The sequence below is a fragment of the Rousettus aegyptiacus genome, unplaced genomic scaffold (assembly GCF_014176215.1).
Source record: "Rousettus aegyptiacus isolate mRouAeg1 unplaced genomic scaffold, mRouAeg1.p scaffold_m13_p_5, whole genome shotgun sequence".
Lineage (NCBI taxonomy): Eukaryota > Metazoa > Chordata > Mammalia > Chiroptera > Pteropodidae > Rousettus > Rousettus aegyptiacus.
Window position 1 is genome coordinate 35,667,300 of NW_023416308.1, and position 25,271 is coordinate 35,692,570.

The 25,271-nt window shown below is 39.0% G+C and overlaps 1 long non-coding RNA gene across 1 annotated transcript; it reads left to right on the top strand.

Moving 5' to 3' along the window:
• The first annotated feature begins 475 nt into the window (after window positions 1–475).
• LOC107506194 lies at window positions 476–14,089 on the top strand. Its single transcript, XR_001595840.2, has 3 exons — window positions 476–894; window positions 13,361–13,438; window positions 13,646–14,089. It is a non-coding gene; the product is annotated as an uncharacterized LOC107506194 (long non-coding RNA).
• Window positions 14,090–25,271: the final 11,182 nt, after the last annotated feature.

A 25,271-nucleotide genomic window follows, 5' to 3' on the forward strand; every position in this document is an offset into this window, starting at 1 on the left:
AGATGGTATAACATAGTGGTTAAGGACATGGACTATGGAGTCAGATGGACCTTCGTTTGAATCCTGACACCACCATTTATTGGCCATATAGGTTTGGGCAAATTATTTAAGCTCTCCAAGCCTCTATTTCACAACTGAAAATGGGAATTATACTAGTACTATTATGGATAAAATCAAATTATGTGTATCCAGCACATCACAGAGTAGGACATCAATAATTAACTGTCATCATTACCATGGGGGCTGATCCCTTGATCTCACTGCTCCTGAGGACAGTCTGAACAGAAAGGTTGAACTGTAAAAAGTGATTTGTTCTCTGTTAGTCGGAGACAGCAGGTATGATGGGTGATAAGGATTGATGAGGAAGAAACCTGCAAGCCCCTGTGCAGAGAGAGGCTGAAGGAAGAGGGTGGGCCAGGACAGGGCTCTGGTTTGGAAAGGGGTGCTCGATAAACAATGGTGAGATAGCACCACTATCTAGTACACTCCTCATATAAAGAGGGTTCTGCAAAGACGGCTTCACTTTTCCTCCCCTGTTTAATATTAAACATGGTGAGAATTGGTGGAGTCATTTTTAAATCATAAAGTACTGCTAACACATTTGTAATATGTCTCTTCTTTGCCATGGGTAGGGTTTTGGTTTTTTATGTTATTTTATTTTTTTTCAAATTCTCTGTTGTTTAATGAACTCAGACTATCTTCCAAAGCATGTAATTTTGTGGATAGATAGATTCAAATGTTATGCTCTGGGTATATCTATAATGGCTATTTTTCTTTATTGATAATTTCCTGTTTCAGTGTGTCACAACCAAGAAAATTCAATTGGAGGCCAGAATCATCTCTAAACCAAGTCAAAGACAAGCATTCCTGCTCAAATCCACTCCCTTCCAGGTGGTAAGAACAAGAGTGGGGTCTTCATCTTTTATATTGAGGGCCAAACAGAGTGACTGGCACAATTTGGATACCCAATGATAACACCAGGGATTCTGGTTCTGTAGATCTACCACTTACTGTGTGAATTTGGAGAAGTTATTTCATGCCTTTGTGGCTAGATTTTTAATTTGTAAAATAGGAATAATCTTAGTAATCCATTTTATAGGGTTATTGTATTGATTCCTCCTTTCCTCCCTCCTTCCCTTCTTCCTTCTCTTCCTCTTTCCCCCATCCATCAGAATGGGCCCAAACAGTAATGTTAGTTGTCAAAATCTCACATGTTTATATAACACTCTGAAATTCACAAGGTCTTTTCAAATATATTATCTCATTTTTTTCTGAAATAAGGAAAAATTAACATCTTCATCTTTCAGATGAGGAAATTAAACTCAAAGATTTGGCCAGGATAATAAAGCTGGTAGTTAGCAGAGCTGGGACTCAAATCAGGGTTTTGGACACCAAGTCTAGATTCCTTTGGGTTAAAAGAAACCAGATAGTAGTTCCAAAGTAAATGGCACTTACTCAAACTGGTTCTAACACAGTTCTCAGTCTTTTTCTTCAGATGGGGAGAAGTCAGTCAAACCAGGTGTTTGACATCAAAGGAAGCAAACACCCAGTTCAGAGGCTGAATTTTCCTTTTGTTCCTCAGGCTTGTGGCAAGGATGGGGGGCAGCCTGTGGAGGCAGCTGTTAAAAAGTCTGATGTTAACATTAGGAAAGAGCTGTGCATGTTTCTGTGAGTGATCTCTGTGGGTCTACTGCCTCCAGGTGCTGGGTCCCCTGAGATGAACCAATGAAGGAAGGAAACACTCACTGAAGGGTTGCTCTGTGCCAAGAGCATACTCATGTGAGAACCTCTCATCATCTCAACCACTTTCTAAGGAGATAAGATGGTCTCTGTTATTATTTTTCGCATTTTTAAGGTAGATAAACTGAGGCTTGGATTGTCCAGGGTCACACAGCTAGCAAGTAATGGCACTGAGAGTCAGAGGCACAGCTGTATCATTTCAAAGTCCATTTTTTTCTACTAAGCCAAATGAAGTGGCACAGGGAACAGAAGAAAGAGATAGGCGGCTTGGGAAGGGAAGTTAAGAGTAGAAGGAGCGAAGCCCTGGTCAAAATAACAATTTAGAGAGCCACATTATATAGAAAATTATTTACATGGTGCGACAAAAGCCCACTCTTCTCTATTTATTCTAGCCTGTATATTTCATATTGCACTAGTCAATTAGTGATAACTGTCAGCATTTATGCCCTTGTGTGGCCCCTTTTTATGCTTTTGACCAATGAATTGTGGTGAGGCTGATGCTGTATGACTTCTGAAGATGAGTCATAAATAGTCTTGCAGACTTCTGGTCCTCTTTGAGTGCTGACTCTGGGGGAAGCCACCATCATATAAGTAGTGTGACTACCCTAAGACCACAATGATGTGAGGAAGCCCAAGCTAGCTGTGTGGAGAAGTTGTATGGAATAAGGGAGAATCCCAGCTGGCCCCAAGATGTTCCAGCTATCTTGACTGAAGCACCAGACATGCAAGTGAAGAAACCATATTAGATGGCAGACCACATCTAGCCTTAAGATGACTCTGGCCTCAGACTCCATCGGACTGTAACTATGAGAGAGTCTAATAAAAATCATCCAGCTGAGCCTAGTCAGTACACAGAAATAGTAAAGATAATTAGTAAATTGTTGTTTGAAGCCACTCAGCTGTGTTTTGGGGGAGGTATGGTGAACATTTGCCATAAATCTTCATGAATCTGGAAATCTCTCTTGACCTGGGGAAGCTCAAGGAAATTTGGGGCCTGATGTGTCCATATGACTGCTCTATACTACTTAGCTTAAAATGACCCACAGTGCCATGAGAACTGGTCTTTAGCAAAAGGCCCTGAGTTTGTTTTCTGGTTCTTCCATGCTAGCTGTATGACTTTAGATAAGTCAATGCTCTTTCAAAGCCTTAATTCCTCTATCTATAAGTTATCCAGTCATTGAGCATTAAGGACTCTTCTACTTCCCTGATTCTGAGCCTCCTTGACGGTCAAGGAGGGAGCTCAAGACAAAGATAGTCCTAGAATCCTAGCTCTGCCTGACTAGGAGAAGTTCCTACCTGTCGAGGAAGAGCAGGGCTCCTCAGAGGAGCAGACTTCAGGGGTGGCTTTGAAATATCTGGTGACAATATTTGTGTCTAAAAATACAGTAGCTGAGAATCATCTAATTGCAGCCTCTTGAGTCATTCATAACTTGACATTTCTCATCATACCTACTCTCTCTCAGTATTCCTCATCTGTAGCCATGATAGATGGTGGGAACCCAGTTAGGAAGGCCCAGTCCATCCATTGGCCTGTCTCAGGAGCCCAGCTCGGTACCTGATACAAAGCTGGTACCTGTGAATAAAGTACAAGAGAGCAAGAATATCTCAAATCAGCTGAATACCTCTACACATGTACACACAGATGCCCTTGGCCACTTTCCCATCAGGAATTCATTCAGATGTGCTGTGACTTTCCAAATGTCAATGCAGGTATAACCTTAAGAATGATATTTATTCAGGAGAGAGGCTCAGGGCTCAGGCATTCTGGTGCCACGAGGGCCTCTCTTCTAGGCCTGCGTTAGTGTGCTAAGGCTCTGGCCTGGACCTCTGCTGGACTGGGATATGGGCTAAACAGGCATCGGAACCCCACATCCCCTTGCTCTAGACCCCTCTCTTTTCCAGTGACTCTCAGATGATTTAAGTGTCTTTTACCAGAAAGAAGGCTATGACTCAAGGTTGCAGGGAGGACCAAATGAACTGAGCACCGCAGCTCTCCCCGCAAGGCACAGTCCCTACTGCCACCCTATTCCCATCTGAACCCTCCTCGCAAGAGACAAGGGTCAGAGCAAAAGTAGGAAAGGAGTCCCAAATGGGAGAATGTCCTCATACCATTCCAGAAGAAAGGATATTTTTAAGTCAGGGAGATATTTTTGAAAGTGCAAGTCCTAACTAATATTTGAATAGTATATTTCACTTGGTAAAGTGTTGCCATTTACATAGCACTTTGTGGTTCCCAGATGAAGTAGTGATTATTATTATGTCCACTTTATAGATAATTCAACCAAAATTTAGAGATTCTGAGTTACTTTCCTACAATTACCCAAATAATGACTAGCCTTAAGCTCAAGGCTTACCCTCAACTCCGGGAATCTTCCTGCTGAGTCTGCAAGTCCAGTCACTACAGCCATACTCACCTTTAAAGCTTAGATTGTAGAAACTATCGTATTTGCTACTCCTTCTACATAATACTAAATTCTACCTAAATCTAACCCCACTTCACCCTATCTGGCTTCTGAAATACATTTTAATCTTACTCTGAATCTGGTTCTATTAACCTTTGCCCTACAAGAAATAAGTCAGAGTTTTCAAGGGTGAGGACGTCTGCTTGTTGATCAGTGCCTCCTATGCACCTGAGCCAGATCAAGAGGTCAAGAGAGCACAGGGCCTTGGACAAGACCTGACTACACACATTCATCTTCAGCCCTGCACTTAGGAGAGCAATGACTCAGAAACAGGCCATTCACATCTTTCTGCTAATCACTGCCGGGTGTGATTAAACACCTTGACATTCTTTAGCGAAAGTTTAGCTCAGCCACAACTCAGGGCGATACATGAGGAATGAGGTTTACCTGGAAGCTCAGAATCACAGAAATTAGAGATGAAAAAAGGATGCTGAAGCCAGAGGCAGCCTGTCTCCAGGGGCTGCACACAGGTTCTTCTTGGTAATAGACTTTCCCCCTTATTCCTCCAGTCCAGGCTGCTGCCTCCCTAAAGACCACTCTCTGCTGTTTCTCAGAAAAGATATATTTATAGAAATGAGAAGTCTCTGTCTATCCCTCGATGATTTGCTTTGAAATTTTTGAATCATTCAGAAGCTGATAAAGAGAGGAGAACCAAGAATGTAAAGTCACCTGATAGCCATAGTGCTTGAGCAGGAACAGGAAGGATAGCTGGAACACTCTAAAGCTGGAGATTTGGGGCAGTGTGGCACAGTGCATTCTAACTACTTACTTGCTGTGTAACCTTTGGCAAAATTTAAACCTCTCTGAGCCTCAGTTTTCAAATCTGTAAAATAGGAGCTAATGATGCCTATGCATAAGGGGAGTTAATGTAGGAGCATCTCATGTTGTGACTAGCTCATGCGAATCACTCTACAGTATATTATTATCCCTATTATTTTTTCTCGACATCCATCTCCCTAAAATAGGGCTAAGCAGGTTCTTTGGGCACTGGGTATCACTCCACCAACATCTGCAGAGCTACTACTACGTGTCACACTCACAAGGTAGATGATCAAGACAGACAGTTTATCTGACTTTACCAAGATTACTGTCTTTATGAGTTTCCTGGAAGGAGGCTAAGATAATAATAAGGATGCTTGTCATCTTATCTGATAGTTGTCTTGCACAGGTTGTAACCCTGTGACTCACTGGGGACAGTAGAGAGGTCACAAAAACATGACGACATTCCAAAGACAATATGGGAATATAAAGGTGTAGTTCCTCCAACTCCAACGGCATGACTCCAGGGCCATCTTATCCCACCTGGCTCCCACAGGCCCATGATCCTACACACAAACACACACACACACACACACACACACACACACACACACACTCACACCATCCAATAGCATCTAAAATCAGTCACTCTTAACCTTGCTGGTACCTTAGTGATTCTCACCCATGGCCGATACTCAGGCCACTCTCAAATCAACTAAGTTAGAATGTCTGGGGGCGGGACCCAGGCATCAGGATTCTGACCATCACCCCAAGTTGAGACCCAGAGTTCTAAGCAGACTTAACTATGAAGAGAAAATGGCACTAGACCTCTGCTCTTCACTACTTATTTGATTTCACTGATCCCCTTCTTGACAAGAAGGATATGAATGTCTCCCTCACCAACAGCTGCAGCCAAGGTGAAATAGAACTTTGAGAGAATGCTTTGGGAAGGCCTACCCAGATGAGTGATCTGGTCCTGTGACTTGCTGAGGAGCAGGCAGTAGTGTGAATATTTCCTTGAAGACCAAGCGCTGAGTGCATCCAGTGGTTGCTCAGCCTGAGAAGGCACCAGGTGGATCACCTCAGTCATGTCTCATACAAAGTTCCCTTTTGTCTCACCCCACAGTCATCCTAAATTTAAACTGTCAGCCTTGGAGCTTCCCCTCCCCCACCTCCACCTTGTCTGTCCTCTCCCCTCCATTCAGACCTAAGTCCTGCTATCTTTAGGTGCTGCATTTCCAATACCTTGTGCCCAATAAACAAGTATCAGGGTTTGAAAGGAGCCTGTATTAACCACAGTGAGATATGCACCTGTCAAGAGTCCAGCTAAGGTCCTTCAAAGATCCCTGGAGGAGAGCTGGGAGGTTGGGCTGATCCTAGGGCCAGTGGGTGTGCTGAGAAATTAGTAGGGGCCTGAGCCCACCAGAGAAGCACATGGAGCCCTATCTGTGGACTCAGGCCTGTACTGGGGGGCCTCAAGGGGCCATGGAGACTAAATAAAAGTCTCTGACTTCACCTCGTTTATAACCTATATTAGGAGTGTCACACATCAGGCTTTAAAATGCTTATAAAGCAACATACGGACAAGGTGCAAAGTACTGAATCAGGGTTGAGGAAGTATCAGGGTTGAAGAAGTGATGAGGAGAAAAAAATATCAGGTGAGAAGTAGACCTGGGGGATAGGAGGGAGTAGGAAGAGACCTAGAGATTGAGTAGAAGAGGAGATTATGCCTTATTAGTGGGAAGAGAATAGACAGAAAGGAGAAAGGAGGGGAGTAGAAAGGAAGGAGAGACTTTGTATGCAGTAAGAAAAATATCGTTTTATGAAACTTTTGTTTCAGTTTTGTGGGGTGTGTGTGTGTGTGTGTGTGTGTGTGTGTGTGTGTGTGTGTGTGTTTGTGTGTGTGTATGTGTGTTTACTAGACCTTGATATAAAATTTATTTCCTACTGTGAATCATGGTCTAAAAAGTGTATGCTTCGTGGGAGCCAAAGCTCTAGGTTTGAGATCAGTTCAAACCTATGTTACTTGGGCAAAGGCCTTTTACCTTCTAAAAATCTGAATAACACTTTACCTTCCTGAATTTACTGTGAGGCTGAAATAAGATAATACATGTGAAAGTGCTTTGTATACTGAAAAGTTTAAATAAGAATAATCCATCATCATTAAGTGAAGTCAATCAGAAACCTGTTCAGAAGAGGTGAATTTAGATCTGGAGTTTGAAGAAGATGATGATAATTATTATCATGACAACTCACATTTAGATGGTACCAGCTATGTGCCTGCACTGTTCTATGAAGTGAAATATAGACTGTGGGCATGGAGGGGGCCGCCTTCCATGGCCAGGGTATTGGGACTAGGTACCAAGAAAGCCTGGGCCAGCATCATATGGTGAGTCACCCCAAACAGAAATGGTAAAGTTGAGTGCAGGGGCAGTAATCTGAGTATGAACTGGCTACATTTGGGTGTCTCCAAAGTCCCCAGCAGAGGTGTACTGATATGTGTCTGTCAGTTCCCTTTCCGTAGGAAAGAGAATTGCAACAGTCTTGTTCTGAAGCATGGTGTTGTCTTTCAACAAGTGGAGAAGGAACTGTTAGACGTGACTTACATCTATCCGCCCAGGGTCTGTATGAAGATGTGCCCACCTCTCCTGTCCTCAGAAAAACCGGAAGTATTGCTCCAGACACGTAGACCTACCTGGGTCCCAGGAGGTACTCTTCTTAGACATGGACAGAAGTCTACTTCTGCTTCTACCTGGGCCTGTGAATCCCAGACCCTAGTTGGAAGGTGGTGATCAGGGTGCAATTGAAGACTTACTGCAGGAAATTAGAGCTGCCAAGCTCCTAACAATTGAGATATTTTTATACTCTGCATTTCACAAATGTATGATAATTGCTTGGGAATCACAAAGGTCCTGTAGGTGCTCCATATTACAAGTCAAATCCCATTACTGCAAGTACCATTGCAGTGAAACTTCCTGTACGACAAACGCAATCTCCATGTCTTAGCCAATGGCTCACTTATTTCAAACAATATTCAGTATGCTGACAGTGATGGCTACCTCTCTGAGCACTTGGTTCACTGTTCATCCTGCTCACTCCACAGCACACCCATGCACCATTTTGTAACATTCATCATTATTTGATGCTTATCATTCTTGCCTTCCCATCTAGATAAAGATATCCTTAAAGACAGAGCTGCTCCTGCTCTGGGGACCAGCATGCATGCATATGAAGCCTGTTAGGCCTTTATTGGTTCCTGTACCAAGTGTTTCCTGCTCACCTACTACAGGTGTTATACCAGGTATGAGATGACCATGCCAAGAAGATACAGGTCTTGCTCTCGAGGGGCTCAGTAGATTAGTATAAGAGGTCCATCCTATAACAGGCTCAGAACAGGGATCCATGGAAGTGGTACCAAACACAGACTCAAGGGGTTCAGGAAGACTTCCTGGAAAAAGTGACATCAAAAATAAGAGGTGAAGAACTGAGAGTCCAGAAGTAAACCCATATTTATATGGGCAAAGAATGTTTGACAGAAAAGCAAAAAACATACAGTGGAGAAAGAAAAGTCTCTTCAATAAATGGTGCTGGGAAAACTGAAAAGCCACTTGCAAAAGAATGTAACTAGACTGTTGTCTATTACCACTCCAAAATTAACTCAAAATGGATTAACGACCTGAATATAAGACCTGAAACAGTAAAGTACATAGAAGAAAACTTAGGAATGAAACTCAAGGACCTTGGACTTAAAGAGGATTTTACGAATATCACCTCAAAGGCAAGAGAAGTAAAAGCAAAAATAAATGAATGAGACTACATCAAACTAAAAAGCTGCTCAGCAAAAGAAACTGTCAGCAAAGGAAAGAGACAACCATCAGAATGGGAAAATATATTTGCAAGCAATACCTCTGATAAGGGCCTAATATCCAAAATATACTAAGAACTCATACAACTCAATAACAATAAAAAACCAAATGATCCAATCAAAAAATGGGCAAAGGACCTGAACAGACACTTCTCCCTATAGGATATACAAATGGCCTACAAACATATGAAAAAATACTCAACATCACTAGCTATTAGGGAAATGCACATCAAAACCACAATGAGATATCATCTCACACCTGTTAGAATGGCTATAATAACATGACAAGCGATAACAAATGTTGGAGAGGATGTGGAGAAATAGGAACCCTCATACAGTGCTGGTGGGACTGCAAATTGGTACAGCCACTTTGAAAAATAGTATGGAGGTTCCTCAAAAAATTTAGACTTGATCGACCATATAATACAGCAATCCCACGACTGGGTATTTACTCAAAGACCTGAAAACTCATATCTATAAAGATATTTGCACACCATTATTCACAGTGGCCAGGACATAGAAGCAACTGAAGTGCCTTATGATAGATGATTGGCTAAAGAAGCTGTGGTACACATATACAATGAAATATTACACAGCCATAAGAAGAGATGAAATACTACCATTTGCAACAACATTGATGGAACTTGAGATAATAATGCTAAGTGAAATAAGCCAGACAGAAAAAGTTGAAAATTACATGATATCACTTATATATGGGATATGAACCTAAAATCAACAAATGAACAGGACAAACAGAGGCTCATGGACATGGACTATAGACTAGTGGTTACCAGAGGACTATAGAGTAGTGGTTACTAGTAGGGTGGGGAGGAGAGAGGAGGTAGATGGGGTAAAGGGGGTCAAATATAGGGGTTAGGGGGTGGGTGAAGTGGGCAAAGGGAATCAAGCATATGGTAGCTGAAGGAAACTGGACTTTGGGTGGTGAACACACAATAGAATACACAGATGTCAAATGATAATGTACACCTGAAAATTATATAATTGTATTAACCAATGTTACCCCAATAAACTTAATTAAATAAATAAATAAAAATAAGAGGTGAAAGCTAAGCAGGGTTTATTCAGATAGGTGTGGGAGGGGAAGGGTCAAGGCAGCGGTGGAAGCTGGACTTGAATTCTAGATGGATTAACACAATAATTATAGTTCACTTTTATTGAATACTTATAATTTCCAGCTACAAAATAGATACTCTGCAGACATTATTTCATTTAAACCTCACATCAACCCTACTATCCCTATTCTATAGATGAGGTAACTGAGGCTTTAAGAGGTTAAATATTTTGCTTAATTAATTTGCACAATCTAAGTATTAGCTATCATTATTATTACCATAATCATTAATATTATTATTGTCTTCAAACTCCAAATGTAAATTCACCTCTTCTGGTAAATTAGTTTTCTGATTAACCCCCATCTAACGATAATGTTGCACTGCTAGTAACAGGCCGTGTCAAGATTCGAATCCATTGCTTAACACTCCAGAAGTGAGAGAAAGCACCAAGTCAGGGGTAGGGGGAAGGGCTCAGTATGGCCTACCATGGTGCAAGAAGGAGTGAGAGAACAGGGAGGTGAGCAGGGCTGGTCATGAAGGTTATGAAACCATGGAAAGATTGTCCTCTAAGTGGTCCAGTGGGGGAGGACATGCCAGCCTGTGGTTTTAGAAAGGTTCCTCCAGCTCTATTATAATGAATGATATCTAGGGCATAGCTGAAAACAGAAGGACATGTTAGGGGCTATTTTCTTATCTAAACAAGAGATGTGGGCAGCCTGAATTCAGGCTTCATGGGCCAAGAAGTGAAAGATAAGAGAGCATTTTAAGAGGTAGACGGAATGGGAAGAGACCTAGTTATAGAAGCTGGCTCTAAGATTGGGGAAGACAATGGGAGGTCCCACCACTGTCCATGCCCAAGAGGGCCTGAGAGACAGGAGGAAATCTGTATGTGGCCAGGCTGGTGGTGGGGTGGATGTTTGGAAGGCAGGTGATGCTGGTAGTCAAGCAGCAACAGTCCAGTGGTTCTGCAGGTAAAGTACCCAGTCCCCTGGGGCAGGGTAAGTGTGAACATCAGGTACAGCCACATCAGCTGGTTTCCAAATAGGATGGAATCAGAGAATTAGGACCAGAAAACAAAGACTAACTGGATCACCATGGGCGGGATGGGGTAGAAAGTGTTAGGGTTGCAATGCTGAGGTTTCAGAGGTACCTGGCAGGCTTCATGAGTAAAGGCAGAACTGGCCTCATGGTGTACCTGAGCCAGCTGATATCCTTTCTGAGGACCAGGATATCAGTGATTCCATCTGGGTGAGCTGATAGGGGCAATGCCCTTGTCCTGTTTTTTCGTTTTCTTCCCCAATCCTCACTTCAGCCCAGGGGTGAGAATATGGTGGGCACTTGGCAAACACTAGTTAAAATTGAAGTCTGACATCATGTTCTAATTTATATCCCCACCTCCAACTTTTGAAGTCTGTTTTATTGACAGTGTGTAGAGTTTGGAAATCTTAGAATGAGACAAAGTGCTCAAGGGAATGTTTCCAAAATAGGTGGTGATGCTCCCCAGCCAATATTTGGTGTGTTGTGGGAAGAGAAATATTTCCAGAGTTAATGACTCAGAATGCTGCAGGAAAGCTCTAGAGAATTTAGGGCCTCTATGTCTCTTCTCCCTCTCATTAGGAGTGAGTAGTGGTGTTTTAAATTCTTTAAAGTGGCTCTTCAGTCAAGAAAGAGTTTATAAAAATAATGTCTGCATTAGAGTAAAAGGAAGATGACAGACAGTAGCTGTGTGTAGGGGTTGAGAGAGCAGGGAAGGGAAACCAAGAGGGCTAGAGGCAGGAGCTGGTGGATAAACAGGGAAGAGTTCTTAAGCCCAGAGTCAAGCAGAGGAGGCTCCACCATGCTCAGTAGCAGGCAGTTAGGAAGCCTGGAGCAGGGAGGGGCTCAGCAGGCTGATGGCTAGGCTGATGGCTGGGCTGATGGCTTGTAGCCCCTCCCCCCCCCCACTCCTGGCCTCTCAGTCCTTGAGGGCCAGCACCAGAGATGGTCACTCAGTTCATACAGAGCCTCTATAAGCATTAGGACAATATGCTGATCTGCTAGAATTCATGGCTCAGCTGGCAGAACACATCCAAATATTAGCCCCCCAGTGCCTCTTGGACAGCTGCCTTGGTATAGATAAAATATGCACAACTGTTTGTGGGAGTCCGGGAGAGAGATGGGGTTGTGTCTTGGTGAAGCATTGGAAAGTAGAACCAAAAGCAAAACTGGAAATCATGGCAACACAAGAGGAATGAAGGCATTTTAGAATAATAAAAAAAAAAAATCTATTTTAAGATCCAGAAACAGTGGAGGCTTCTGATTAGACAAGGCAACAATGGGACCTAGGGGTATCTAGAACGATACCTTCCCCTCAAGAACAGGCTGTCATTAGCCAAGTGTTTGCCATGCATGGTCTCATTACATTGGCACTCATGAAACCTGGTATAGAGAGGGAGGTACAACTTAAAGGTCTCATGAATTGCCCAAGGTCTCTCAACAAGGAAGAGAGTAAATGGGACTGATATTCAGGTTATCAGACTTCAATCCCAACATTTTTCTTAGGCAGTATGGTAAATTGTCTGCTCTTTCCAAAGATGGCCACCAAAATGTCTTCCATCCCTGTACAAATCTGCCCCTTCTCCATTAAGATGTGAAATTTTATTTTCCCACTCCTAGACCTAGGCTGCCCCTGTTACTTGATTTGACCAATGGGATATAGCAGAAGTGACACCACACCACGTCCAGGCCTAGGATCCTGCGGCCATGCAGAGACACACCGGCTGGACTGTAGGCTGCCTATAGATCATGTGGCTCAGTGGGACACATGTGAAGGGAGAGGCTGGGTGGCCCTCCAGTCAACCAAGGTGCCAGACATGGCAGTGAAGCCATTTTGGATGTTCTAGACCCAGCTAAATGCAGCCTCATGAATGAGCCAACCTGATACCCTGTGGAATTTATAGCTGCCTAGCAGAGCCAAGCTATCCCACAGAATCAAAGAAAATATTAACTCACTATTGTTTTTTTATATTGAGCTGTATAACTGACACACCCAGTTAGAACCAGACTCTCCCTCTGAGGTCCTGATAGTGGAAGGACTTGTGCTGGCAATCTTCTTGGCTCTAATAACTGAACGACACTAATGAGGATTGATCTATAGCTACTTGGCTGCCACTCATTATGTCTATGTGTGTAAAGAAACACTCTGCTCTATATCTAGGACCATGCCTACCATGCCCCTTCTTCATCTATGTCCTATCCCCTACCTTCAACTGGGAATGCCATGAGGACAGGAGAGTGCTTGGTCTTTGCTTTTTCTCCAGACTAAGGAATAATCTATGTGGGTCTGCTCATCTAACTAACTGACTATTAGGTTAAATGCCCAAATCAGACTTCACTGACAAACTACTGGTGGGAGATTTCTAATGGGAGACTTCTTTCAGTGGGATAATTCAATTTCATTTTCATATTTTGTTACCAACCAGGAGAACTTGGTCCAGCTGAGGAGAGCAGGCTTTCTGCCTTCTGATGTATTGTTGTTTGCTCTGTGGGGTCCATTGTAGGTAAGTCAGATGTTTCAGAATACCCCCATCTCCACCTCATTGTCTCCTAACTGGCTGTACCTTGTCATGCATGCTGTGCTCTGGTTGATAACATGTTGTCATCAACATGTTATCCACTTCATGATCCACTTCATAAAATCCACTTCATATATTGCGAATCCACTTAATATATTGCAAAATGACCAATGTCAATTTCCTTTTCATCAGGGAAGACAGAAAGACCAGGGACCTGGAGAGGAGAGAGGAGGACTGTAAATGGAGCTACATCTTTTCCATGGAGAGAAAATGCCACAGGATCTGGGCACTCCTTGCATTTATTTCTCCACCCCCAGCTGCCTTCATGAGCCTCTGCAGAGAGATTTTTCTGAATAATGGAACATTTTCTTGTTTTAATCAGATGCAATTTTGCAAGCAGTTTTTATGATTTAGCAAGTCCATTAAAACTGGCATTTGTTTTGCTCTGACACTCAAAAGGGGCTCCACAGAGCATAAACATTGGAAATTACTTGTAGAGAAAAACAATATTAAAATTCCCAGCCTAGGCCTGTTGTCTGAGAAATTCTGTTATCAAGTACCATGCCAACTACCATAACAGGTGCTTGAGATATATGCTGCTTCCTCTTTATGCATGAGCTGGGGGCACTGGAACTCGGGCCACAATAAAGACTGGATGTTGTAATATTTCAGCACTTTTGGCATCAGCAGCCAAGTGGGTCTTACAGGGAACTTGCTGGAAGGGGGTAAGTCACAAAGTGCAAAACCTTGAAAAAGGGGGTGAGTGAACACATGTGAAGGGCAAGCCTGGAAATTGCTTTCCTGCCCACGTGAATGATAGGGCATATTGGCAGATAATTAAGAAGGTCAGTTTATCAATTTCACTCTTAGTCAGTTCTTAATTATCTATGTATTGACTGGGGTCAAATGAAAACTCTAATGGAACTCTCCTATTGTTCTCTCTCTGCTTCCTGTTAGGTCTTTCTCTCCTTATGGAACCAAATAATAGTAATAGCAGCAAGTCTTTGGGAGCATTTTCACTCTCTCAATGAATTCAGAAGAAATAGAAGAAATCACGAAAGATAAAACCTGGCAGATCCACTTCATAAAATCAAGAATTTATGTGACTAACACTGATAAAATACTTTCATAAAAAACAAAGCCTGAAGAAAAACATTTGTTTCTCACCAGTTAGGCCAAGTGTTAATATTCTAATATAAATAATTGATATATAAATTGAAAGGAACATTCTAAGAGTCAAGATGGGGTGGGGTAGAGTGAGGAGAACAAACATAAACAGGTAATGGATATGAACGGTAATTCATGCAACAAAAAGATCTTTTTAAATGAACATATGGTAGAAAGTGCAGCTTCACTTATAATTAAAGAGACATGAAGATAAGATACTATTTGGACTTCCAGCTAAACATGGAAGACTGAACATGTGTTTATTTCCTCCCCCTTCTAATCTCTACTAAAATGAAATTAAAGAATAAAAGTAAAATAAGCTTACAAGAACCCCATAGAACAGGAGAGGTGACAGCTGCACATAAAAGATGCTAACCAATAGCCATCAGATGGAAGCAGATGGAGGAGTGGTGACTGGTGGAGGGAGCCAAACATGAAGGGTCTGCAGGAGGTTGGATGGGAAGCCTGAGTTTCAACACAGAATCCAAAGGCATTGGAACTAGAGGGCACTCTGGCTCAGGAATGGGCCAAGAAAGATTCAGGGACAGGTCAGAGGCTTCATATGCTAGAGAGAAGGATGTAGGAGAATGTGGGCCATGGTGGAATCAAGGCTGAAAAAGAATTGGCAGAACTTTCAGTGAGCAGAGTGGTGGCCTAGCTAACCAGAATGTATGCCCAAGACAAATACCTAGAAAGGCAAGAATCCTTTAGATGCCTAACCTTTAAGAAAGTAATAAAATGCACCAGGAGCCAGACACAAGGAATCTGGAGCAGGAAGTGCTTAAATTGACACTACAGCAGTTGCATGATTTTGCCAGCTTTGATAACCCAAGCATATGGGATTAGTGCTCATGCGGGGCGCAAGGACTAGGCTTTGGGCCTTTAGAAGAAGAGTGTTAGGACTGAGATCTTTGCACAGAGGCTTGACCTACAAATGGTTATACTCCCACCAAAGAATGGGACAGGAAAATTCCACTGTTAGTTCAGGAAACTGACAAGGAAGTTTGTCTCAGCAGGAGTGGGTTAAAGGTCCCACCTGATAATTTATAACTGCACCAACTCCTTATGCAGAATTGGTCTTTGATTTCACATGATATAGAAAAAAAGAAGTTGACAATTTTATATTAGAAAGTGATCCCAGGTTGGTGGATGCATGGGGACCCCCAAACATAAGCAAATACAACACGTCCTTAAAACATCATATTCTCAACTATGTTTACCCATAATTCTAGAGATAAAATCCTGTTGAAGTTGAGTTTATAACCCAATTTAAAAACACATGAAGAACTCATGTGGTAAAAGAAGGAAGACAAGGAAAGAATTACCACAAAAATCAGGACAATAATTTTCTTTGGAAGGGGAGTAGTTGTGACTGGGAAGGGCATATAAAGGACTTCTGGGTACTGGAAATACTATATTTCTTGAAATAATGAAGACATAAAAGAAAGAATTTAAAACATAAAAAGTCACTAAGAAAGCATGAGGTAAATTTGACCCTCCAAAAATTTTATAATTGAAATATTTAGATATTGAAGTTAAAAATTCAATGGCAAGCTTAAACAACACAATATATATAACTGAAGAATTAGTGAATAAAAAGTAAATCTTAAGAAAGTGTCTATAATGTAGCACAGAATATAAAAATATGGAAAATATTAGTGATTAAGAGATATGGAGACTAGAATGAGAATGTCCAACGTATGTTTAATAGTAGTTAAAGGAAGACAGAATAAGGAGACTAGGGAAAAACAATATTCCAAGAGACAGTTGAGAACTTGCCATAATTGGAAATCCTCATATTTATAAGAATTCCAGGTAGGGTAGATAAAACTACTCACCAAGAAACAGCTGTGAAATTTCAGAGCACCAAAAGCAAAGAAGATCTTTGAAATGAGTAGAAATAAAAGACACGGATTACCTAAAAGAACATGTGTACTGATTCCAGAAAATAGTGGAAGAATGTATCTAAAGTTCAGAGAGAAAATAACTGTCAACCTTGTATTATACACATAGCTAAATCATTTTGGGGGGAGCAAAAGTAAAATAAAGACATTTTCAGACATAAAATTATTGAAAGTTTTTAACTACAGAGCTATGTCGAAAGTACTATTATGAGATAAATGCAAGAAAGCATAGCAAAAACATAAGAAAACATGATGCATGTCAGTAAATTGAAACAAGCCTAGGCTGCTATCAAAATTTAAAAAAACACATAATAATAATGACAAATTGGAGTATAAATCAAAGTAGAATTAAATAAGAACAACAAAATATATAAGTGAGAAAGGGGTGTTAGGAGTTGAGGAGTTTTGAGAGCCTTGTTTTGTTTAAAAGGAACTAGAAACACTGATTTACTTTGAATTTTATGTTGCATATAGATACAAAAAATTTAAGGACACGTACTTTAAAAAGTCAAACTAGAATGTATACCTTCCAAAATTGTAGGCAGAATAAAAGAATAATTTTTTACAAGCCTCAATCATTCCAGTAGAAGGCAAGGAAGAAGAAAAATGAAGCAAATAGAAATCAGGGTGTAGTAGATTATATTTTCTTAAAATGTCCACACCAATATTTCTAATTTCACATGCTCTTCCAGAACCTTTCCACTCCTTACCAAAAGGTAAAGTTAACCATTCCTTCCCTTGAACCTGGGCAGGACCTTATTATTACCTTGACAAAAAGCATGTGGTAGAATTAATGTGTGATTTCTGAGGCTTGATCATGAAAGGCAATATGGTTTTCACCTGATGCTCTCTTTCAAGATTCTCCCCCTTGGAAGCTGGCTGCCATATTTTGAGAACCCCCTGGCTATATGGAGAGGCTTCATATAGGTTGTTTGGACCAATAATCCAGCGAAGGTCGCAGCAGACAGCCAGCATCAACCCCCAGATATGTGAAGGGATGAGTACTGAGATTAGTCCACCTTCAAATTTTCTAGTTGAGCCCCCAGATGTGGTGAAGCTGTGGCTGGTCTAGTTCCTGACCCACAGAATCAATGAACATATTAAATGTCTATTTTGTACCACTACCTTTTGGAAAAATTTGTTATATAGTCATAGTAACTTGAATACAGTATAAGTTAAAAACCACAAAAAACAAAATGGTAGCATTAAATCCAATATGTAAGTAATCACAAAACTGTAAACTAAAGAGACTCACTTGTTATGAACAAAGATTGTCAGACTGGGTTTTTAAAAAGCTTTATGTTGCTTATAAGAAATATATCTTGAAAGAAAACAGAAAAGTTGAAAATAAAAAATGAGAAAAAAGATACATCGGTCATATACCAACCCAAAGGACGTCAGTATAGAAGTATTTTGTTGTATATCAATATCGGTTTTGTTATTAAGAATACAGATGGACACTAAATTATATTAAAAGAAACCATTTGTTGTGAACATATAGAAATTCTAAATTTGCATGAAGCTAATAATATAGACTTAAAGTACAGAAAGTCACAATGGACGCAATTGTAAGGAGAAATGTGCATATCTAAAATCATAATGACAATTGTAACATAGTTCTCAGCAACTGATAAATTAAGCAGATAAAAATGAATAAGGGCAATAAATCTGAAAAATATAACCAACAAGATTGAGCTTCATTCAAAAAATGAACATTCTTTTCAAGTGCACATGGGCTACAAAAATAGCCCATGTGGGGTTCTAAAACAAGTCCCAATGAACACTAAGGAACTAATATTAAAGAGACTATGTACCTAATCCACACTACAGTTAAGTTAAAAATACATTTTCTAAATCTTTAAAAAATATTCCATCCAGTCATAAATTGTAAAATACACTTTTAAATAACCCATGGATTAATGAAGAAATAAAAATGGAACCTAGAAAAATTTAAACTTAAAAAATAATAAAAATATGACATATCAAAAGTTGCAGCTGCAGTGGTAATTAATGAGAACTATATAGCTCCAAATGTTTAAGTGATATAGAAGTAAAAAAAAAAAAGTAAAAAGTAAATGAGCTCAGAGTTCAACTCCAAACATTGAAAAAGGGAGATAAGGTAAATCCTAAAAGGTAGAAAGAAGAAGATAATAAATATAAAGGCAGAAAATAATAAAATAGAAAATGTTAAAGAGAAGAGTTTAGTAAAACCAGAACCTGGTGCTTTGAAAAGACTAATAGAACAGACACATTTCTGGCACACAAATTGATGGGACAGGGCACACAAACCAATAGTATTAAGATGGAAAAGTGATATAACTCCAGATACAGCAGATAAATTAAAAAGCATAAAATTAATAAGAATATCTTTTTATAAACACACTAAGAAGAATAAATAAGATTAATGGTTTTCTGGAAAAAAATTACTAAAACTTATTCTGAAGAAAATTAAACTCAGCCTATAATTATTAAAGAAACTGAATAAGTAAAACTTTATCTATATTAACAACAATAGTTGTGACTAACAAAACATCATTTTCAGGTGGTTTTATAGGAAAGTTCTACCAAATATTCAAGAAGCCATGAATACTATCTTATACAAAATGTTCTAAACCAATGTTTCTTAAGCTTAAATGTGCAAGCAAATCACCTGAAGATTCTGATCCAGTGGGTCCAGGATGGGGCTGGAGATTCCATATTTCTAACAAGGTCCCATGTTATATCAGTTTTAAAGACTTCTATAAATCATTATGATAAAGATAATCCAGTAGAAAATTGAGTTCATAAAAGAGGAAGCTTGAATGCCAACAAAAGGTGCCCAATCTGATTGTTATAAACAAATGCGAACTGAAAGTAGGATATTGTTTCGCACTAACCAGATTAGTAAATCTGGTTTGCTGACAGTATGGACTATTGGCAAATAACATGGAACAAGAAAACCTTCTAATGCTGCTGATGGGTGGGAGAATAAATTGATATAACTACTTTGGAGAGCAGTTTGCCAACATGTACTAAAGTTGAATAAACATACACGCTACAACATAGCATATATGTGTACAGAAATTTTTGCATATATGCTCAGAGAGAAAAGTACAAGAATGTTCAGACCACCACTGTACATAACAGTGAGAAATTGGAAGTGATCTAAATTTCCATCAACAGGAAAAGATCGAATAATTAAACACTACAACAGTAAAGCTACATGCACAATATTAACAGACCTAAAAAAAAATTGAAAGAAGTAATTTGAAGATTAATAGGTATACATTGATTCCTTTAGACAAAAATACAAAATTTCAATTGTATATCACACATATGTACAAAAGTTTAAAAACGTGCATGGGAATGAAAAATAACAAGGTCACAACAGTGGTTATAACTGGGGAGGTAGAAATATACGATGGGGTAGGGGTACATATTATTGAATTTATTGCATTTTATTTCTTAGCTTTTTTCATGTTAGGAAACAAATATAGCAAAATGTTATTAATAAATAATTTAACAGAACTGAAAGGATAAGTATATGAATATTTTTATATTATACCCTGTAATTTCCTACATGTTTATACTAATTTATAATAATAATAGTAATAATAAATAACAGAATGAAATAACAAATGAGAGAGATCTTTAAATGTCTTGAAGACAGTAGATGGTGAAATAGTAACTGATGAAACTAGAAGAGAGCTGCTATAGGAAATTCAGTCAAACTTCCCAGGAAACAGGTTTTAGTTTCAGATATAAGGGACATTGGAGAGTGGGACTGATATTTGGCCCTAAATCATAGAGGCTAATCAAAAATCTATGAACAAAAGAGTAGTTCATACTCAGACTGCAGTGGGGCTTCTATCCAGGAGACATGGAGGACTGCTGTAGACCCAGGCATCCTCTGAAAGTGCCCAAGCACAGATTCACTCACTCACAAACACTCACCCTAATCTCCAGCAAATTGACAGCAGTACAAAATGCACCAAGAACCAAGGACATATAGGGAGAATCTGGATTATCTGGCTTCAGGGAGAGGGCTGGAGAGGCAGCTCTCTCCCAAACAGAAGTGCTGGCAAGTGCCATTGTTCCTTTGTTGAGGCCCCATTAATTTTCACAGCCAGATGTTGTGGGGACTCCTATTTTTGGCTCTGGTGCTCCTGGCTTGGGAACCCAATGTGGGGTTTCGATCCCTCATTCCTCAGAAGGGACCTTTAAAGCCAAGACATCCCTTCTGATTTTTAACTCTGCACAGCTGGCAGGCACAGGCATGTGCCACATCTGAGTGTCCATCAAACTGTTTAACACCACTCACACCACCCTAGTAATTCTCTGAGACCACAACCCACCCAATTTGTACAATGGCTCAAACATATTCAGCAGCTGTTCCTCACAAGTAGCCAGCCTCGTCCTGTGCTGGAGACTTCCTTAAAACTTCTCAAAGGTTCACAAACCAATAACAAGCAGCAGCTGGCTTCAGTGTGCCCAGTACCTCTTCCTAAGTGACCCCAAGACCAACAATAGTGTCACCTGCACTGGATTACAGCATAACCACTTCCAAGCACCTCTAAGCCCAGCAGAGAAAGCTACAAACTGCAGATAACTTTGTATCAACCTAAAGGTAGCCCCCTGGACAAACACAGGCAACAGCTAACCATGGCCTGTACCAGAGCCCCTCCAAAGAGGCCCCAGAACCAAACACCTGGTACCACTTTTAGATCACACCAGAGCACCACATGGACACCTCCACAAAAGACAATCCAAAGAGTGGACTACCTAAAATAAATCCTTCTCCTTGAAGCCAGTCCCGACACAATAGCTCCTCAGCTGTATTCATGGCCAGTCAGTTTAATAGTCAATCCCACCCAAGGACTTGTTAACAGCAACCAAGGTTCAATTATAACAGGAGAACATACAAGAACACACATAAGAGTCACCCCTGGAGCACCTGGTTCATGTAATTATGGAGAGTGTACCACTAGGCCCCGAAGGACACCTGTTACAAAAGACCTGGGAGACATAGCAAATCTACCTAATACACACACACACACACACACACACACACACACACACACACACACACGGAGGCAACCAAAATGAGAAAACAAACAAACATGTTCCAAATGCAAGAACAGACAAAAAGAACTAAATAAAATGCAAGCAAGCTATCTACCAGATACAGAGTTATAAACACTGCTTATAAGGATGCTCACTAACTTAAGGGAGAGAATAAATTAACTCAGTGAGAACTTACACAAAGAGATAGAAATCTGTAATAAAAAAGAATGTGTTGGAAATAAAGAATATAATAACTAAAATGAAGAATATATTAGAGGGAATTAAAAGCAGAGTAGATGAAGCAGAGGATAAAATTAGTGATTTGCAAGACAAAGTAGTGGAAAACGCTAAATAAAAACAGCAAAAAGAAAGAAAGAATTCAAACAAATGAGGGTAGCTTAGGATAGCATCTAGGACAACATCAAGTGTAACAACACTTGCATCATAATACCAAAAAAAAAAAAAAGAGAGAGAGGTCAAAAACATATTTGAAGAAATAATGAATGAAAACTTCCTTAACAAGAAAGAGGAAGTACATATACAAGGAAGTACAGAGAGTCCCAAACAAGAGGAACCCAAACAGACCCACACCAAGACACATCATAATTAAAATACCAGAGTTTAAACACAAAGAGAAAATCTTAAAAGTTGAAAAAGAAGAGCAGCTAGTTACCTACAAGGGAGCTTTGGTAAGACTGTCAACTGAATTCTCAATGAAATCTTTGCAGTCCAGAAAATATAGGTACAAAATATCCAAACTGATGAAAAGCAAGGACCTACAACCAAGATTACTTTACACATCAAGGCTATCATTCAAAATTGAAAGACAGGTAAAGAGCTTCCACAAAAAAAATGTGAGGAGTTCATCACCACCAAACCAGCATTATAAGAAATGTTAAAAAGACTTCTTTAAGAAGAAGAAAAAAAAAGATAAAAAATAAAAATAATAAAATGGCAATAACTACATATCTATCAGTAATTACTTTAAATGTAAATGGAATGAATGAGCTAATCAAAAGACACAGGATGGTTGAATGAATAAGAAAACAGGACCCAAACATATGCTGCTTACAGAAGACCCACTTCACTTTAAAAGAAACACATTGGCTGAAAGTAAAGGGATGGAAAAAGACATTTCATGAAAATGAAACAAATAAACAAACAAAGATGGGATAGCAATACTTCTATCAGACGTAATAGACTTTAAAACAAAGCCTACAATAAGAGACAAAGACGAATATTTCACAATGATGAAGAAATCAATCGAACAATAGGATATAACTTTTATAAACATTTATGCACCCAACTTACACACCCAATTTGGAGTACCTAATTATATAAAGCAAATATTGACAGACATAATGGGAAAGATTGACAGTAATACAGAAATAGCAGTGAATTTTAATACTCCATTGACATTTATGGATAGATCATCTAGACAGAAAATCTTGAAATGACATATTAGATCAGATAGACTTAATCGATATACATGTAGAACATTTCACCCTAAATCAGCAGATTATACACTTTTCAAGTGCACATGAAACATTTCCCTGAATAGACCGCATCTTGGCCATGAAGCAAGTCTTGATAAATTTATGAAAATTTAAATAATATCAAACATCTCCAATACAATGGTATGAAACTAGAAATCAATGACAAAAAGTAAACTGAACAATACACAAACACACAGAGGCTAAATAACATACTACTGAACAATGAATAGGTTAACAATGAGATCAAGAAAGAAAATCAAAAGATATCTTGAGACAAATAATGATGAAAACACAATGACCCAAAATCTATGGGACACGGCCAAAGCAGTTTTGAGAGAGAAATTCATAGCAAGACTGGCCTATCTTAAGAGACTAGAAAAATCTCAGGTAAACAATCTAACCTTACACCTAAAGAAACTAGAAAAAGAAGAAAAAAACAAAGCTCAAAGTGAGTAAAAGGAAGGAAATAATAAAAAATCGAAACAGAAATAAATAAAATAGAATTTTAAAAAGTCAATACAAAAATATGATGAAACCAAGAGCTGGTTCTTTGAAAAAATAAACAAAATTGATAAACCTTTAAGTAGACTCATATATATAGATATAGATATAGATATATGTATATATGTATATACATACATATCTATCTATCTATATATATGTGTGTGTGTATATATATATATATATATATATATATATAGAGAGAGAGAGAGAGAGAGAGAGAGACTCAAATAAATAAAATCAGAAATAAGAGAGGGAAAGTGACAACTAACACCACAGAAATACAAAGGATCATAAGAAAATAATAAAAATAATTATATGCCAACAAATTGGACAACCTGGAAGAAATAAATAAATTTCTAGAACATATAATCTTCAAAGACTAAATAAAGAAACAATAGACAATCTGAACAGACTGATAACTAGCAAAGAAATTGAAGCAGTAATAAAAAAACTTCCAACAAACAAGTCCTAGAGAAAATGGCTTCACAGATGAATTTTATCAAACATTCAAAGAATTAACATCCATCCTTCTCAAACTATTCTAGAAAATTGAAAAAGAGGGAAGGCTCCCAAGCTTATATTATGAGGACAACATTACCCCGATTCCCAAAACAAAGATATTAAAAAGAAAGAAAATTATAGGCTAATATTCCCGATGAACATAGATGCAAAAATTCTTAACAAAATATTAGCAAACCAAATTTGGCAATATATCATAATTGGGAGGAATTTATTCCTGGGATGCAAGTTTGCTTCAATATCTGTGAATCAGTTAATGTGATACATCACATAAACAATATTAAAGATAAAAATCATCTGATTATAATGATGATGTCAGTAGATGCAGAAAAAGAATTTGATAAAATCTAGCATCGATTTATGATAAAACCTCTTAACAGAGTGGAAATAGAGGGAATATATGTCAACATGATAAAGGCCATATATGACAAACCCACAAACATCATACACAATGATGAAAAGGTAAAAGTGCTTTTCTTAAGATCAGGAAAAGGACAAGGATGTCCACTTTCATTACCTTTATTTAACACAGTATTGAAAGTCTTAGCCATAGCAATCAAAAAAGAAAAAGAAGTAAAAGATATCAAAATTAGAAAGGAAGAAAGAAAATTGTCATTATCTGCTGATTATATGATACTCTATAAAGAGAATCCTACTATCAGAATTGATAAATAAATTCTGTAAGGTAGCAGAATATAAAATTAATATTCAGAACTCAGTTGCATTTTTATACACCAAAAACAAACTATCAGAAAGTAATTAAGAAAACAATGCCATTTACGATTGCATTTAAAAAACCACCTAAGAATAAATTTAACCAAGGAGGTAAAAGACCTGTACTCAGAAAACTATGAGACATTGAAGAAAGAAATAGAAGATATGAAAATGAAAGCATATACCATGTTCTTGGATAGGAAGCACCAAGATTGTTAAAATGTTCATACTATGGAAAGTAATTAAGAGATTCAATGTAATCCCTATCAGAATTCTTCAGTCAAGATGATGGAATAGGTAAACACTGTGCTAGTCTCTCACAACCATATCAAAATTACGGCTAAACTACAGAACAAACATTATTGGGAGTCACCTGACCTTTAGCTGAAAAGTTTTATGACTAGGGACATACAAAGAAGCCACCTCAAGACTGGTAGCAAAAGGGCTGGTCTACACCTACATGTGGTGGTT